The sequence below is a fragment of the Phyllobates terribilis genome, unplaced genomic scaffold, assembly GCF_046119375.1.
Source record: "Phyllobates terribilis strain yellow unplaced genomic scaffold, ASM4611937v1 Scaffold_84__1_contigs__length_6523798, whole genome shotgun sequence".
Taxonomy (NCBI): Eukaryota; Metazoa; Chordata; class Amphibia; order Anura; family Dendrobatidae; genus Phyllobates; species Phyllobates terribilis.
Window position 1 is genome coordinate 4,085,578 of NW_027362844.1, and position 20,564 is coordinate 4,106,141.

Sequence of the window (20,564 nt, forward strand, 5' to 3'; positions counted from 1 at the left end):
AAAGGGGTTAAGGCCAGCTTGGCATTATCAGCTGGCCCTAAGCCCGAAATTCATGGGGTCACGCCAATATTAGACATGACCACTATGAATTTCTAGTAAAGTATTTAAAAAAACCACAAACACCCAGAAAAAAGTCCTTTAATTGAAATAAAGACACAATTCTTTATTGTTCTAAATTAAACCATACTTACCATCACGCCCATTCCAGCTGAAGCCAACGATCTCCTGCAATAAAAGTAAAATAATAAAGCAACCTCATCCTTACCTCTCCATGGTTCCCAGGACCGGTCCAGCTCTGCTACATTCACATGACAGGCTGGACCGCAGCAGAACGCTGCCGTTCAGCTTGCCATGCGGCAGACACTGAGAAGCGCAGGCATGCTTGTGCTCCTCAGTGTCTGACTGTGACGGCATCCAGATGAGCCGAGATCATGTCCAATGAACTCTGCTCACCTCATGCACGTCACTGACAGCGTGGGAAAATTCTCCTGCTCCCCGCATGCGCAGTAGAAGTTTCCCACGCTGTCAGTGACGGACGTCCAGGAGGTGAGCTGAGTTCATTGTCAGCTCATCGGGATGCCGTCACAGCCAGACACTGCAGAGCGCAAGCATACCTGCGCTTCTCAGTGTCTGCGGGATGACAGGCTGGATGGCAGCGTTCTGCTGCGGTCCAGCCTGTCATCTCGATGTAGCAGAGCTGGAGCTGTCCTGGGAACCATGGAAAGGTAAGGATGAGGTTGCTTTATTATTTTACTTTTATTGCAGGAGATCATTGGCTTCAGCTGGAATGGGCGTGATGGTAAGTATGGTTTAATTTAGAACAATAAAGAATTGTGTGTTTATTTCAATTAAAGGACTTTATTCTGGGTGTTTGTGTTTTTTTTAACTTTGACTATGGGGTTAGTAATGGGGGTGTCTTATAGACGCCTCTCCATTACTAACCTGGGCTTGATGTCAGCTGGCATTATAAGCTGACATCAACCCCAACCCTATTACCCCCTGCCACCGCACCAGGGCAGCGTGGAAGAGCGAGGCTAAGTGCCAGAATTGGCGCATCCTATGGATGCGCCATTTCTGGGGCGGCTGACGGCTGGTGTTTCTAGCCTGGGAGGGGGCCAATATTCATGGCTCCCTTCCTGGGCTATTAATATCAGCCCCCAGCTGTCTGCCTAGCCTTTGCTAGCTATTAAATTAGGGGGGACCCCACGTCATTTTTTTTGGGGGGTCCCCCATTTTAATAGCTAGTAAAGGCTAATTATTCAGCTGGGGGCTGATATTAGTAGCCTGGGAAGCTCCGTGGGTATTACCCCCTTCCCAGGCTTCAAACATCTGCCCCAGCTGTCTGCTTAACCTCCGCTAGAGACTAAAATTAAGGGGAACCCCACGCCAATTTTTTTTAAAATAAATCCGTTATTTTAACACTAGATGACAAGTACAGTAACCAGCACTGTCACTGTACTTCTTATATATGTGACTGACATGTTTCTATCTATCTAATCTATGTGTGATGCTCTATCTTTCTGTTATAAATTGTCGGGTACCGCTGCTGAATTGCCGGCCGGCTTTTTTAAAGAGACGGTGCATGAAAACACTAATATTTGTTTTAATAAATCCTTTACACTAAATAACAAGTACAGTAAGCAACACTGTCACTGTACTTCATATATATGTGACTGACATGTTTCTATCTATCTAATCTATGTGTGAAGCTCTATTCTTTCTATTCTAAATTGTCGGGTGCCGGCTTATGCCGCTGCTGAATTGCCGGCTTTTCATATATTGTCACAGAAGCGATGCGAACTTCCCTGCTCCGGACACAGCGCAGCGCTTCTGTGACAAGTGAAAACTGTCGGCACAGAAGCCCTGCGCTGTGTCCGGAGCTGGGAATACGCAGCGATGTGTCCGTTTCAGCACAGAAGCGCTGACTGTCTGGACCTACCGCCGCCGTATTTTAACTCCCTCCACCTTATATTAACTCCAACATGGCAGGGATACGGCCACGGCAGCTTATTAACACCCCCAGAGTATCCCCGCATGTCAATTTCTGAAAGTTCAAAAGCATTACCGGCGTATAAGACGACCCCAGACTAGACAGAAGATTTTTCAGTCTTCAAAAGTCGTCTTATACGCCGGAATATACGGTACTCTCCTTTAAATGGAATGGAACAAAGCTTAGATTTTGATGCGTTGTCCCCACTCCACATCTTCAACCACAAAGCTCTTCTCGTAGAATTTGATAATGCTGCCAATCTTGCCGCAATCTTGACCGACTCCGCCAAGGCATCCGCTAGGAATCCAGTGGCCTTCTGCAGAAAAGGAAGAGATGCTAGGAGGTCCTCTTGAGTGGTACCTTTCCAGAGATGTTCCTCTAGTTGTTGGAGCCAGAGGAACATGGAACGAGCTACACAAGTTGAAGCGATATTAGTCTTCAGTGAAGCCGCCGATGTTTCCCATGCCTTCCTTAGAAGGCTTTCCATCTTCCTATCCATAGGATCTTTGAGCTGTGATGAGTCTTCAAAGGGAAGGGTTGTTTTCTTCGCAACCCTTGCCACCTGTACATCAACCTTCGGGACTTCCATCCATAGCTTAGCCGCCTTTTCATCTAGAGGGAATCTATCCTTCATTTCTCCTGCCATACTAAGCCTTTTCTCAGGTGACTCTCATTCATCCAAAATAAGACTCCCAATGTTGTCATGCACAGGGAACACTACCTTCTTCTTGGATTTCAGACCGCCAAACATTTCATCCTGAACTGTACTGGTTTCCTTCTCCTCTTCCACCTGCATCGTGTCTCTCACCTGCGACAACAATTCCTCCATATTCTCAGACGAAAAGTAATATTTCCTATCTTCCTCATGATCTTCACTTAGGACCCCTTCTTCCGGTTCCTCCATAGACCCTAATTCTGAATCAGAGGTCTCCCTAACCGTATATTTTCTCCTTTTGGGGGGAGATGGACCTTCAGCTCTGGCTTGTGAGAAGGAGGCTAGGGAAGATTGTATTTCCTGCCGAACCATTCCCCTGACTTCTTCCATAAGGGAAGGCTGTTCTTCCTTCACAATGTTGTCAGTGCATTTCCAGCAGAGGGGTTTCTTATGCCCTGAAGCTAGCTTTTTTATACAGATGGCACATTTGCGAACTGTAGTGCTTTCTCCCACTGTCGGTGCAGGATCCTTGTCTCCCTAAATTAAAAATAAAAAAAGGGGAGATTTAAAATATATTTAGGATCCTGCTCAAAAGAGAGTGGGGAATAACCTAGGACCTAGTACTTACTGGGGCCGGGTTAGCGCTGGGCTCTGCAGACGCAGGCTTTGGAACAGCACCCTCCATAGTAGCAGAATATTCTGTCCTACCTTAATGGAGTCTTCTCATCTGGGTCTTTTATAGGGGAGACCGAGATCCAGTGCCAAATTTTCACCTATCTAGTGAAGGATCCTCATTTTCAGGGCAAACCGCGGCTTCTCCTTTTGAATTTCCCGCCGCAGCCCCATGCGTTCCACGGTGGAACGCACCAGAAGTGACGTCCCGCTGGCCAAAAGCCTGACTTCCGGCACGCCGCCATGGAGGACAGAGGAGACTCCGGCCGGGGAGCAACAGGAGGCCCCCAGCCCCCAAAACCCTACTCGGCTTTACACGCAGGCGAGTGTGTGTGGGGGGGGTCCCGCTCTCAAGGAGACACGGGAGCTGCAAAGGAAGGAAGGTCGGAGGCGATCGCTCCCTGCAGCCCGGCAGATAAATTTAATAGGGCCCTGCTTGCCGGCCGCAGGCACCCCAGGTAACCTCTTCATCCCATAGGGACAGGAAAACACTGGGGATTGTTGGGGGAAGGGGCTATTTAACCTCTTGTTTTCCTGTCCCTAATTAGGATGGGGATGCTACCTCCAGGTGTGCTGTTGACGCGCCCCCTGGGCCATATTCTTTATGGGGAATATCCGGAGCCGGATCAGATGGGGGTTGTAGTCTTCCGAGTGGCTGTGACCCGGTCCGTTCCCAGGGTGTCAAACTCAGTTGTATGTGGCAGTCCTACAGATGTTATTAAGTTCTTTATTGTCGACTACGCCACCCGTTGTATTGCGGTCACTATGGCCGCCGCTGCAGCAGGGTCCGCTGAGGCTGATGGTGTGGGTGCAGCTGGTGATGGTATAGCCCCCAACGGGTGGGGTATAGCCTCAGGGGGTCAGGTGCAGAGGATGGGGGTTGTGGTGGTGCAGCATAGGTGTTAAAGGAAGACAGAGTCGGGTTATGCAGTTAAGGGTATTTACTCACTGCTGATGTTCCGGTCACTCCAGCTTCAAGTGACCTCCCGAGCCGTGCTGCATCCACCAGGTCCTGGATCCAGCCAACCCCCAAGCGAGTCCGGAGCGTGACCCTGAGCTCTCCTTCTGTCCTTTCTCTGGCCGTCCCCACTATTGATCCACCCAGGTCCAGCTCCCTCGGGCCTTCTGTTGGGAGACCCTTGGCCTTGGGTTCCCTGACCCTCCACGTGGTATGCCTTCGTGGTGGATATGGTGGGTGGCCGTGGCAGACGCTGCCCACGACCTCCGGTCTCTGGCTGGGGTGTGTTTTTGCCCCCACCAGCTTGGGTTCCGGTACCCTGATGCCGACTCTTCACCCGTGGATTGGATTTGGGGTCTTAGAGTCCTCTCTTCTGCTTCCCCCTCTGGGTCTCTCTTTCTTCTCCTCTCTCACTCTGGCTCAGGCTTCTCTGCTCTGCTCTTCTGCTCTCCAATAGACTCTTTGCAAAAGGCTGACTCACTCCTCCTCTACAGCAGACTGACTGACCCTGTTCTTTGATGGTGCCCACCTTATATACACCCTCTATGTGTGAGCTCAGGCGACCAGCACCCAATGAGCTCCTATCTTTACCCAGGCTGCTCCCCCTATCTGCCCCTACACTACTTGGGATGTACCACCCCCCTCCCACTCCAGCCAGGAACAGACTCGGTCGTACCTGCACATTTCTAAGTGGGAGTACCGTCGGCCTGTTCCTCGGAAATGGGATGTGTGTAGTGCATGCAGCCTACCGAGCTCAGATCCACACTCCATCCTTACCCGGGAGTGGAATATCACACCTCTGGGTTGAGGTGCAATACCCCTGTAGCAGCCGAATCCTCAGGGTGCTACATTCCCCCCTGGTAAATCACAGCACGTCCTCGGGCTGTAAGACATAACACCAAAACATACATTTTTTTTTCATAAACATATAAAACATATTAAACATCATATATTAGCAAATAAAACATTCTCGTCGCCTCAGGCTCCTCCTCCGGTCACTGTGCAACGTGTGACCGGGTAAAGTGCGACAGTCTCTCTGGAAAACTGGTTTTCCTATAAAACCGGTAGGGGGCGCTTTAGGAAGCGCAACTATTTACAGGGATTATGGCCGCTCTCAGTCCTCGGCCAGGTATTAGGGAGGAATGACCGCTCTCAGTCCTCGGTCAGTGGGATTTAAGGGATAAACGGGTAAACAGTTCACACTTGCTGGTCCCAACGGGGACTATATTTAGCAGCAGTAACAGTTTCAGTTTCAGTTTACTGTGCCCCGACGGGCAACTATATACAGCTCCTGCTTCGCTGTACTTAGCGACGGCGTCCTCCTGCTCTTTCTTTATTGTTACCTTTGGCTCTAGTTTCAGACCCGTCCGAGTCCTCTTGTTCTTCCTCCTCACACCGCAGCTCTTCCTCCGTCAGGCGATGCACATGGAGGGCGTAGGGTCCTTTGGCACACTTGTGCCGGGTGAAAGTGACCTCGTCCCCGATGTAAAGGTCACGACCTCTGTGTCCCTCCGGTAGGTGGGACTCAACGTCTCTCCTCGTCACGAAGACGTCGCCTAGGGTGCGGTGGTCTCGGATGAAGCCCCACCCATGCTGCATGTTAAACTTTATCACAGTCCCGGTGGTGCGGGGACTATGCGCTGCACGGGGGTCCCTCCTGGTTCGGCTCTTCTGCTCGGCGCTCCTTATTTGGGCCTGTTGTTCCCGGACCCGCCTCTCTCTCCGCTCCCTCGCAAACTCCTCGAGCTGCTGTCGGCAGCACGCAGCACACTCCGCTGCAGCTGCCCTGGTTTCTTGAGTGAACCCCATTAGGTCTTCTCCGGTGGGGTCCCACTCAAATTGGGTCTCTTCAAGCGGGGGCGAGATCCTTATCACGGGCTTCGGAGCCGGAATCAGGGGTGCACACATGGCCCCAACTCTCCTCTGGTGCTCCAGTTCATAATATCTCTGGGGCCAGATGAAAGGCTGCCCGTCCGGCCACGTGTGCTGGGCAAACAAGTCCTCTCCCAGACGTGGCACCCTTGGTTTTACGGGTGCGGGCGCGGTGGTGGTGGCGCCCGGGTTGCCCAGGCCTTGCGGCCAGGCCTGGGGCACCTGGAAGGTGAAGGGCACCGTCAGGACGGCGGCGCCCTGGGCTACCTGGCCTTGCGGCCAGGCCGGAGGCTCCGCGGAGGTAGGGGGCGCTGTTGGTGATGCGACGCCCGGGAATTCTAGGCCCTGCGACCAGGCTGGTGTTACTTCCTGTTTTGCCACGCTCGGGGTCGGTGCGCATGGCGTCACAGGGGTCGCGGCGGCGGCTTCCGGTTGGGGCCTAGTCTGCGTCGGTGACATGGCGTTTTCGGGCACTGCAGGGGGACTTTCGGGCTCTGCGACGGGGAGCTGGGGCAGGTAAGCGGTGTCCTGGTTTGGGGTATAGACGTCCCCTTTACCTGCCTCCATGCATTCGGCTCCCTTCTCGGCGCCGTCTCCGGCCTTGGGTCCTCCCGCGCCATCCTCAGAGGCGGTCTGTCTCCTCATCTTGGCTGGCGTGCTCCGGGTCTTGGTTTGCTGGGCCATCTCTCGGCTCCACTCCGCCAATGTCTCTCGCTGTACCCGGGCCATCCTCCGTGCGAGGCCCTCCAGGGCAGTCTGTGCACACTCCCGGTCTCGGGGGAGCTGTGCGAGGACCTCCACTAGGCCTAGTGGGGTCGTGGTTTCCAGCAGGCTCCTGACCAACGGGTCGGTGCTGCTCTGCTCTTCTTCCAGCAGGCTCCTGGCCAGCGGGCCGGTGCTGCTCTGCTCTCTGGCCATCTCCGGGTGAGCTTCTCTGCTACTCCTCTCCAGGCTTCTTGCCTCCGGGTGCGCTCGCTCCAGACTGCTCCAGGCGGCACCCATCTTTTCTCTCTTCTTTCGTCTCCTCCCACTTCGAGGGCGGTCCCGGGGCCACTTGGTGATTGTCAGCTCCAGGGGCAGTTCTTTCTTGCTGACAGACACCTCTAGCATCACAGTCTCTGTTGGTGGGGGCGGTTTCCACTTTTGGCGCCATCTTCGGTCCTGGCCCACGATGGGAGGTGGCCTCTCGCCACCCTCTAGCACGCCCATAATGGCGTCCGCTCTTCCAAGGCGGGAAACCTTTGGAAATGGCGGGAATCGCTTCCCAGTGGCGGGAAACTCTGCAGATGGCGGGAAAACGCTGTTAATGGCGGACAACCGGCTGGAATCGACTGGTGATGGGGTCCGATGGCGGGGACCCTCCGGAACCGGCAGGAGACTTCTTTTTGAGGTAAACTCGTTCTTTTCTTCAGGCACGCAGTACCCGGGTGTTGCGGGCACGTAATCCTGCCGACTACGCCAAAGTTGACGCGCCCCCTGGGCCATATTCTTTATGGGGAATATCCGGAGCCGGATCAGATGGGGGTTGTAGTCTTCCGAGTGGCTGTGACCCGGTCCGTGCCCAGGGTGTCAAACTCAGTTGTATGTGGCAGTCCTACAGATGTTATTAAGTTCTTTATTGTCGACTACGCCACCCGTTGTATTGCGGTCACTATGGCCGCCGCTGCAGCAGGGTCCGCTGAGGCTGATGGTGTGGGTGCAGCTGGTGATGGTATAGCCCCCAACGGGTGGGGTATAGCCTCAGGGGGTCAGGTGCAGAGGATGGGGGTTGTGGTGGTGCAGCATAGGTGTTAAAGGAAGACAGAGTCGGGTTATGCAGTTAAGGGTATTTACTCACTGCTGATGTTCCGGTCACTCCAGCTTCAAGTGACCTCCCGAGCCGTGCTGCATCCACCAGGTCCTGGATCCAGCCAACCCCCAAGCGAGTCCGGAACGTGACCCTGAGCTCTCCTTCTGTCCTTTCTCTGGCCGTCCCCACTATTGATCCACCCAGGTCCAGCTCCCTCGGGCCTTCTGTTGGGAGACCCTTGGCCTTGGGTTCCCTGACCCTCCACGTGGTATGCCTTCGTGGTGGATATGGTGGGTGGCCGTGGCAGACGCTGCCCACGACCTCCGGTCTCTGGCTGGGGTGTGTTTTTGCCCCCACCAGCTTGGGTTCCGGTACCCTGATGCCGACTCTTCACCCGTGGATTGGATTTGGGGTCTTAGAGTCCTCTCTTCTGCTTCCCCCTCTGGGTCTCTCTTTCTTCTCCTCTCTCACTCTGGCTCAGGCTTCTCTGCTCTGCTCTTCTGCTCTCCAACAGACTCTTTGCAAAAGGCTGACTCACTCCTCCTCTACAGCAGACTGACTGACCCTGTTCTTTGATGGTGCCCACCTTATATACACCCTCTATGTGTGAGCTCAGGCGACCAGCACCCAATGAGCTCCTATCTTTACCCAGGCTGCTCCCCCTATCTGCCCCTACACTACTTGGGATGTACCACCCCCCTCCCACTCCAGCCAGGAACAGACTCGGTCGTACCTGCACATTTCTAAGTGGGAGTACCGTCGGCCTGTTCCTCGGAAATGGGATGTGTGTAGTGCATGCAGCCTACCGAGCTCAGATCCACACTCCATCCTTACCCGGGAGTGGAATATCACACCTCTGGGTTGAGGTGCAATACCCCTGTAGCAGCCGAATCCTCAGGGTGCTACACTGTCATGGAGGGGATTGGAGAAAATAACATTATACTTACCTTCTGATGGCCCCCGGTCCTTTCTCCACTGCGTCTGGTCTCTTGTATGGCTCGCGGTGGAGTGAAAGGACCTTCCATGACATCATTTAGTTATGTGACAGGTCACGCGACCGCCGTGACCAGTTGAACATCCGCAACAAGAGCACAGAGAAACAAATCAAGAAGAAACGTCACACTCACCGCAGTGTTGATCAGGTTCAGGAGATACTTCTTTCCCTCGTAAGTGTAAAACAGAGACGCAGTCAGGGCCTTCACCGTAATCCCGCACTCCCTCTCCACCTGCAGCTTGTCCACAACTTGTTTATTGGAGGAGGCTTTTGGAATACAACCTGAGGGAAGGAGCGAGACACCAGAATCCACACTGTTAGCTCGTAGTGGCAGTGTCTCCCTCCATACTAGTCTGTCAATGGTAGCTTGTTTCTGTGTTTTATATATGTATTTTAGGTGTGTAAACCCTCTTCATGTGTACAGCAGCCTGGAATGAACGCTGCTTAAAAAATAAATAATAGAGTAAGGCCTCATTCAGACTTTCATCAGCTTTGTTTTGCATCCGAGAAACTCTAAACTTTGATTTGGATCAAAATTCGACAGGTCAACGTGTTTCAGTGAAAAATACGCGGTCCGCAGAAATATGTGAACAGCCCTAGACTATAATAGATATGAGCTCTGTGAAAAACAAGGATCGAGCTCATGCGAAATCCAACATTTCATTCTATAAATCTACATAAATTAAGTAACGTGCCAAATTGCTTTTTTTTTGGTTTATGTTTTGTTTATGTACGGAGGGAAAGTTCCCAGTGCTAGTGTCTAGCTCACTGATTTTCCTTGCTTGGTGCCTGACGTCCCAAAAAACTGACAGTGAGCTATCAATCAAGATACAGAGGCTGGTGCTGGGCAGGGAAGCAACCTTGGAAGGCTGAGGCTTGGTTAGTGCTCCGTTACACCCAGAGCACTCAGAAATGCAGCAACAGATAAAAGATATAGAGGTGTCTATGGATTTAGCTTTCCAAATCCTGCATGGTCATGAATGGGAATTGGAGGGAGGGGTATATCTGATGGATTCCCTTAAATTGTTAATTGGCAATTGCAGTTCACATAGTTGCATATTACTTAATCATTAGAGCTACAAAAAATTGCACTTCAAGCACCAGTAAAACAGAGGCCAAAAAAGATTCCTTAGAGGCATCTGGTCACTATTAGTGATGATCGAGCGTGTTCTATCAACCCCTTCGGCAAGCACGCTCGGGTGCTCGCCGAGTATTTTGGCATGCTCGGCATTTCTTTTAAGGTCGCCGTGCCTGCAAGTGTCACGGCTGTTAGCGTGCTCGCTGAATGGGTTCATAGAACACGCTCGATCATCACTAGTCACTATACATTAGTATACAATAAAAAAACACATATCACATAGTGAATAACACAGACACTATTCAATACAGCAGGGTTGAGGTGTACTTTGTGGGACAAAATTACAGCATTTTTGAAAGACGCCATTCACTTTACTGTGCAACATATAGAAAAAAAAGGGCAATGAATTCCAAATAAAGTGAAATGGTGCAGAAGAAAACAAAAACATTTTACTGCTTTTAAAAAATTCTAAACTTTGCAAACAAATTGTTTGGCTTGTGTTCCAATTTTCTAAGACCGTTTTTAATACCATTTTGGGGTACAACTTTTTGATTGCTCCATCAAATGAATAGTCGTAAGTTACTTACCGGTAACGGGATTTTTCAGAGACAGCACCACGAGAGAGGGGATCCGCCCACCAAGGAGAGGAAACATACAGGCTTAAAAGGGTGCAACCTCTCTCCCGCCTCAGTTTGGATTACAGAGCATTGAGAGGACCGCCAGGTTAATAAACACAGCAAACAATCACAAAATTGCCATACCAGACGAAACCTACTGAGTGTGAGATTATAATTAATAAAACGGGAGTGTTCCCACAAACGTGAAAGGAGGGAATATAAGGGTGCTGTCATGGTCTGCGAAAAATCCCATTACCGGTATGTAATTTAATATTTTATCGGTCGACCATGACAGCACCACGAGAGAATTACAGAGATGAAGTAATCTATTGAAGGACCACAGCCTGGAACACTCTTCTCCCAAAGGTGAGGTCAGCCGATACACCTATATCTAACCTATCGTGTCTATGGAATGTAGAGGGACAGGACCAGGTAGCAGCCTTAAATATGTCTTCTATCGAGACACCTGTCTTCTCAGCCCAGGAGGTCGCCACAGCCCGGGTGGAATGAGCCTTCAGCCCTTCTGGCCCTTCCTCGCCGCTAGATGTACAGACCAAAAGTTTGGACACACCTTCTCATTTAAAGATTTTTCTGTATTTTCATGACTATGATAATTGTACATTCACACTGAAGGCATCAAAACTATGAATTAACACATGTGGAATTATATACTTAACAAAAAAGTGTGAAACAGCTGAAAATATGTCTTATATTCTAGGTTCTTCAAAATAGCCACCTTTTGCTTTGATGACTGCTTTGCACACTCTTGGCATTCTCTTGATGAGCTTCAAGAGGTAGTCACCGGAAATGGTCTTCCAACAATCTTGAAGGAGTTCCCAGAGATGCTTAGCACTTGTTGGCCCTTTTGCCTTCACTCTGCGGTCCAGCTCACCCCAAACCATCTCGATTGGGTTCAGGTCTGGTGACTGAGGTATTGTGATCTCCCACCCTGAACGTGGATCCTGTGTGAACCTACAGTGGATGGAGACACAGCCCTCATACCCCAGCCTTGGAACGAGGGGCAGGTTGCAGACGAGGAATGTCTCAACCCGGTCAAGGACCACGACCAAGAAGGCCCGGAGCTAAAGAGTGTAGCTCCACAGCAAATGGATCCCGGGGAGGATGCAGACGGAGCAGTGTACGCCACCTGTCCTCACCACCTGATATATTCAGAGGGAGTCCAGCTGCAAGAGGGGTACCGGCCCCCGACACCCGACCTTGCTACTCCATGTCCTGGTTGGTAAAGCCCGGTAGGCCCAGAGGATCCCATCGGGTATCGGAAGGAGCAGAGCTGCCACCCGTGCCCTTGTTCTGAGAGGAGTTCAGAGGGAGATCCGGCCTATCTACACACACACAGACAGGAGAGGATACGGTCTGTAGTTCAGGAACACTCAGGTGCGGGGTCCCGATTGAATGCTGGACTTGCTCGGAGGTTGTCGGACCCCGGTCCCTGGTGACCGCAGGACTCCGTGGGGAGCAGGGAGTCGCCTTCCTTCTGCCATCTCTAATGTGAGTAAAGCCTTGGAAATTCATCCCTATGGCCTCCGGACTGTTCATTACGCGCCATTCCGTGCGACGCCGCATACCTACTGCCCCCCCTTTATCCTGCTTTACCGGCCCTGAGGCCGCGCTCCGCCTGTAGGGAGCGGCGAGAACTTTAGCCGCCATGACTCCAGGCCTCAGCGGACTGTAGTTGCGCTGGTGGCGCATCACCAGACACCACAGGCGGCGTAGTCGACAATTACCACTCAACCCGGAAAGCCCTAGCATCATTTTCAATGTGACGGCCCTGGGCAAGGAACGGGTCCAGGCCACGACTGCACCCCCGTTCTCAACATCTGACCCGACTCCGAGTACCCCCATCTTCCCAGGGCAGGGCTGAGAGCGTCACATCACCATGTGTAGGGGTGGATTCAGTGAGGAGAAGTGAGAGGAGCAGGGGCTCTGCAGGAGCTCTGCTCGGCAGGCAGGCTCGGCCTGTCATGCCCAAGAAGGAGAGAGGAGTGGGAGCTAGGGAGGAAGGCTCCAGTAACTTAAGGGATCCCAGGGGGTACGGTGAGTGCAGGACGGCACCCGTACGCCCGAATCTGCCAGGTGTCAGAGGGATCAGGCTGCAAGAAGGGAACCGGTCCCTGGACTAGCCGAGTTACTTCAGGTCTCGGCTGGAAAACTTTCATTGTGCAGTTGCCACAACCTCACCTAAGCCGCCGTGAAGGGCACCAAGCAAGGTCCGGGAACTTCAAGTTGCCCAGAGGGATCTCAAGGTAACAGATCGGCACTTTGTGTGGCGGGGCGCATGGCAGGAGGGAGAAGACCCACCGCGGGAAGTCAGCTAAGAAAGGAACATACAGAAAGGGGGTCCCGTTAAGTGCTCTTGAAGTACGTGGGAGAGTGCTGAGCCCCTGCCTGGTAAACGCAGCGCGACATGGGAGGCTGACACCTGTACAGTGCACCTGAGGAAGCTAAAGAACTGTGAGTAAACTCGGATGACTGCACCCCACTGTTTCTGTCAGTTATTTCTACAACGCTATCGCTCCTGCACTACAACGCCCAGCATCACCATCTGCATCTACACTGCCCTGGAGCTGTGCTCTGCCTGTGGAGAGCCATGCCAACCCAGCTGCCCTAACATCTGCTTCAGAGGTCTGCAGCAGCGCCGGTACTCATTACCGGGAACCACAGGTGGCGTCACGAGACAAAACTGTTAACAAACCCTTTTTTTTTAAAGAGTGACCCCAGGGTACGGGCCCGTGACATCCGAAGAAGGTAAAGGCCCGGGTACCGAGTCACCCATATTCCCCCTGGGCGAGTCATACTACACCACACAGGAGAGTCGACAGATCCTCTATATACTACACCACACAGGAGAGCTGACACATCCTCTATATACTACACAATACAGGAGAGCTGACAGATCCTCTATATACTACACCACACAGGAGAGCTGACAGATCCACTATATACTACACCACACAGGAGAGCTGACAGATCCTCTATATACTACACCATACAAGAGAGATGACAGATCCTCTATACACTACACCACACAGGAGAGCTGACAGATCATCTATATACTACACCACACAGGAGAGCTGACAGATCCTCTATATACTACACCACACAGGACAGATCCTCTATATACTACACCATACAGGAGTGCTGACACATCCTCTATATACTACACAATACAGGAGAGCTGACAGATCCTCTATATACTACACCACACAGGAGAGCTGACACATCCGCTATATACTACACCACACAGGAGAGCCGACACATCCTCTATATACTACACCACACAGGAGAGCTGATAGATCCTCTATATACTACACCACACAGGAGAGCTGACAGATCCTCTATATACTACACCACACAGGAGAGCTGACAGATCCTCTATATACTACACCACACAGGAGAGCTGACAGATCCTCTATATACTACACCACACAGGAGAGCTGACAGATCCTCTATATACTACACCACACAGGAGAGCTGACAGATCCTCTATATACTACACCACACAGGAGAGCTGACAGATCCTCTATATACTACACCACACAGGAGAGCCGACAGATCCTCTATATACTACACCACACAGGAGAGCTGACACATCCTCTATATACTACACCACACAGGAGAGCCGACAGATCCTCTATATACTACACCACACAGGAGAGCTGACAGATCCACTATATACTACACCACACAGGAGAGCTGACAGATCCTCTATATACTACACCACACAGGAGAGCCGACAGATCCTCTATATACTACACCACACAGGAGAGCCGACAGATCCTCTATATACTACACCACACAGGAGAGCCGACACATCCTCTATATACTACACAATACAGGAGAGCTGACAGATCCTCTATATACTACACCACACAGGAGAGCTGACAGATCCACTATATACTACACCACACAGGAGAGCTGACACATCCTCTATATACTACACCACACAGGAGAGCTGACACATCCTCTATATACTACACCACACAGGAGAGCTGACAGATCCTCTATATACTACACCACACAGGAGAGCCGACAGATCCTCTATATACTACACCACACAGGAGAGCCGACAGATCCTCTATATACTACACCACACAGGACAGATCCTCTATATACTACACCACACAGGAGAGCTGACAGATCCTCTATATACTACACCACACAGGAGAGCTGACACATCCTCTATATACTACACAATACAGGAGAGCCGACAGATCCACTATATACTACACCACACAGGAGAGCTGACAGATCCTCTATATACTACACCACACAGGAGAGCTGACAGATCCTCTATATACTACACCACACAGGAGAGCCGACAGATCCTCTATACACTACACCACACAGGAAAGCTGACAGATCCTCTATATGCTACATCACATAGGAGAGCTGACAGATCCTCAATATACTACACCACACAGCAGAGCTGACAGATCCACTATATACTACACCACACAGGAGAGCTGACAGATCCTCTATATACTACACCACACAGGAGAGCTGACAGATCCACTATATACTACACCACACAGGAGAGCTGACAGATCATCCATATACTACACCACACAGGAGAGCCGAGAGATCCTCTATATACTACACCACACAGGAGAGCTGACACATCCTCTATATACTACATCACACAGGAGAGCTGACAGATCCTCTATATACTACACAATACAGGAGAGCTGACAGATCCACTATATACTACACCACACAGGAGAGCCGACAGATCCTCTATATACTACACCACACAGGAGAGCTGACACATCCTCTATATACTACACAATACAGGAGAGCTGACAGATCCACTATATACTACACCACACAGGAGAGCTGACAGATCCTCTATATACTACACCACACAGGAGAGCTGACAGATCCTCTATATACTACACCACCCAGGAGAGCTGACAGATCCTCTATACACTACACCACACAGGAGAGCTGACACATCCTCTATATACTACACAATACAGGAGAGCTGACACATCCTCTATATACTACACCACACAGGAGAGCCGACACATCCTCTATATACTACACCACACAGGAGAGCCGACAGATCCTCTATATACTACACCACACAGGAGAGCTGACACATCCTCTATATACTACACCACACAGGAGAGCTGACACATCCTCTATATACTGCACCACACAGGAGAGCCGACAGATCCTCTATATACTACACCACACAGGAGAGCTGACAGATCCACTATATACTACACCACACAGGAGAGCTGACAGATCCTCTATATACTACACCACACAGGAGAGCCGACAGATCCTCTATATACTACACCACACAGGAGAGCTGACACATCCTCTATATACTACACAATACAGGAGAGCTGACAGATCCACTATATACTACACCACACAGGAGAGCTGACAGATCCTCTATATACTACACCACACAGGAGAGCCGACAGATCCTCTATATACTACACCACACAGGAGAGCCGACAGATCCTCTATATACTACACCACACAGGAGAGCTGACAGATCCTCTATATACTACACCACACAGGAGAGCTGACACATCCTCTATATACTACACCACACAGGAGAGCCGACAGATCCTCTATATACTACACCACACAGGACAGATCCTCTATATACTACACCACACAGGAGAGCTGACAGATCCTCTATATACTACACCACACAGGAGAGCTGACACATCCTCTATATACTACACAATACAGGAGAGCTGACAGATCCACTATATACTACACCACACAGGAGAGCTGACAGATCCTCTATATACTACACCACACAGGAGAGCTGACAGATCCTCTATATACTACACCACACAGGAGAGCTGACAGATCCTCTATATACTACACCACACAGGAGAGCTGACAGATCCTCTATACACTACACCACACAGGAAAGCTGACAGATCCTCTATATGCTACATCACATAGGAGAGCTGACAGATCCTCAATATACTACATCACACAGGAGAGCTGACAGATCCTCTATATACTACACAATACAGGAGAGCTGACAGATCCACTATATACTACACAATACAGGAGAGCTGACAGATCCACTATATACTACACCACACAGGAGAGCTGACAGATCCTCTATATACTACACCACACAGGAGAGCTGACACATCCTCTATATACTACACAATACAGGAGAGCTGACAGATCCACTATATACTACACCACACAGGAGAGCTGACAGATCCTCTATATACTACACCAAACAGGAGAGCTGACAGATCCTCTATATACTACACCACCCAGGAGAGCTGACAGATCCTCTATACACTACACCACACAGGAGAGCTGACACATCCTCTATATACTACACAATACAGGAGAGCTGACAAATCCTCTATATACTACACAATACAGGAGAGCTGACACATCCTCTATATATTACACCACACAGGAGAGCTGACAGATCCTCTATATACTACACTACACAGGAGAGCTGACAGATCCTCTATATACTACACCACACAGGAGAGCTGACAGATCCTCTATATACTACACCACACAGGAGAGCTGACAGATCGTCTATATACTACACCACACAGGAGAGCTGACACATCCTCTATATACTACACCACACAGGAGAGCTGACACATCCTCTATATACTACACCACACAGGAGAGCTAACAGATCCTCTATATACTACACCACACAGGAGAGCTGACAGATCCTCTATATACTACACCACACAGGAGAGCTGACATATCCTCTATATACTACACCACACAGGAGAGCTGACAGATCCTCTATATACTACACCACACAGGAGAGCTGACAGATCCTCTATACACTACACCACACAGGAAAGCTGACAGATCCTCTATATGCTACATCACATAGGAGAGCTGACAGATCCTCAATATACTACATCACACAGGAGAGCTGACAGATCCTCTATATACTACACAATACAGGAGAGCTGACAGATCCACTATATACTACACCACACAGGAGAGCCGACAGATCCTCTATATACTACACCACACAGGAGAGCTGACACATCCTCTATATACTACACAATACAGGAGAGCTGACAGATCCACTATATACTACACCACACAGGAGAGCTGACAGATCCTCTATATACTACACTACACAGGAGAGCTGACAGATCCTCTATATACTACACCACACAGGAGAGCTGAAACATCCTCTATATACTACACCACACAGGAGAGCTGAAACATCCTCTATATACTACACCACACAGGAGAGCTGACAGATCCTCTATATACTACACCACCCAGGAGAGCTGACAGATCCTCTATACACTACACCACACAGGAGAGCTGACACATCCTCTATATACTACACCACACAGGAGAGCTGACAGATCCTCTATATACTACACCACACAGGAGAGCTGACAGATCCTCTATATACTACACCACACAGGAGAGCTGACACATCCTCTATATACTACACAATACAGGAGAGCTGACAGATCCACTATATACTACACCACACAGGAGAGCTGACAGATCCTCTATATACTACACCACACAGGAGAGCTGACAGATCCTCTATATACTACACCACACAGGAGAGCTGAAACATCCTCTATATACTACACCACACAGGAGAGCTGAAACATCCTCTATATACTACACCACACAGGAGAGCTGACAGATCCTCTATATACTACACCACCCAGGAGAGCTGACAGATCCTCTATACACTACACCACCCAGGAGAGCTGACAGATCCTCTATATACTACACCACACAGGAGAGCTGACACATCCTCTATATACTACACAATACAGGAGAGCTGACACATCCTCTATATACTACACAATACAGGAGAGCTGACACATCCTCTATATACTACACCACACAGGAGAGCTGACAGATCCTCTATATACTACACCACACAGGAGAGCTGACAGATCCTCTATATACTACACCACACAGGAGAGCCGACACATCCTCTATATACTACACCACACAGGAGAGCTGACACATCCTCTATATACTACACCACACAGGAGAGCCGACACATCCTCTATATACTACACCACACAGGAGAGCCGACACATCCTCTATTTACTGCACCACACAGGAGAGCCGACAGATCCTCTATATACTACACCACACAGGAGAGCTGACAGATCCACCATATACTACACCACACAGGAGAGCTGACAGATCCTCTATATACTACACCACACAGGAGAGCCGACAGATCCTCTATATACTACACCACACAGGAGAGCTGACACATCCTCTATATACTACACAATACAGGAGAGCTGACACATCCTCTATATACTACACAATACAGGAGAGCTGACAGATCCTCTATATACTACACCACACAGGAGAGCTGACACATCCTCTATATACTACACAATACAGGAGAGCTGACAGATCCACTATATACTACACCACCCAGGAGAGCTGACAGATCCTCTATACACTACACCTCACAGGAGAGCTGACACATCCTCTATATACTACACAATACAGGAGAGCTGACAAATCCTCTATATACTACACAATACAGGAGAGCTGACACATCCTCTATATACTACACCACACAGGAGAGCTGACAGATCCTCTATATACTACACTACACAGGAGAGCTGACAGATCCTCTATATACTACACCACACAGGAGAGCTGACAGAACCTCTATATACTACACCACACAGGAGAGCTGACAGATCGTCTATATACTACACCACACAGGAGAGCTGACACATCCTCTATATACTACACCACACAGGAGAGCTAACAGATCCTGTATATACTACACCACACAGGAGAGCTGACAGATCCTCTATATACTACACCACACAGGAGAGCTGACATATCCTCTATATACTACACCACACAGGAGAGCTGACAGAGCCTCTATATACTACACCACACAGGAGAGCTGACAGATCCTCTATATACTACACCACACAGGAGAGCTGACAGATCCTCTATACACTAAACCACACAGGAAAGCTGACAGATCCTCTATATGCTACATCACATAGGAGAGCTGACAGATCCTCAATATACTACATCACACAGGAGAGCTGACAGATCCTCTATATACTACACAATACAGGAGAGCTGACAGATCCACTATATACTACACCACACAGGAGAGCCGACAGATCCTCTATATACTACACCACACAGGAGAGCTGACACATCCTCTATATACTACACAATACAGGAGAGCTGACAGATCCACTATATACTACACCACACAGGAGAGCTGACAGATCCTCTATATACTACACCACCCAGGAGAGCTGACAGATCCTCTATACACTACACCACACAGGAGAGCTGACACATCCTCTATATACTACACAATACAGGAGAGCTGACACATCCTCTATATACTACACAATACAGGAGAGCTGACACATCCTCTATATACTACACCACACAGGAGAGCTGACAGATCCTCTATATACTACACTACACAGGAGAGCTGACAGATCCTCTATATACTACACCACACAGGAGAGCTGAAACATCCTCTATATACTACACCACACAGGAGAGCTGACAGATCCTCTATATACTACACCACACAGGAGAGCTGACAGATCGTCTATATACTACACCACACAGGAGAGCTGACAGATCCTCTATATACTACACCACACAGGAGAGCTGACAGATCCTCTATATACTACACAATACAGGAGAGCTGACAGATCCACTATATACTACACCACACAGGAGAGCTGACACATCCTCTATATACTACACCACACAGGAGAGCTGACACATCCTCTATATACTACACCACACAGGAGAGCTAACAGATCCTCTATATACTACACCACACAGGAGAGCTGACAGATCCTCTATATACTACACCACACAGGAGAGCTGACAGATCCTCTATATACTACACCACACAGGAGAGCTGACAGATCCACTATATACTAC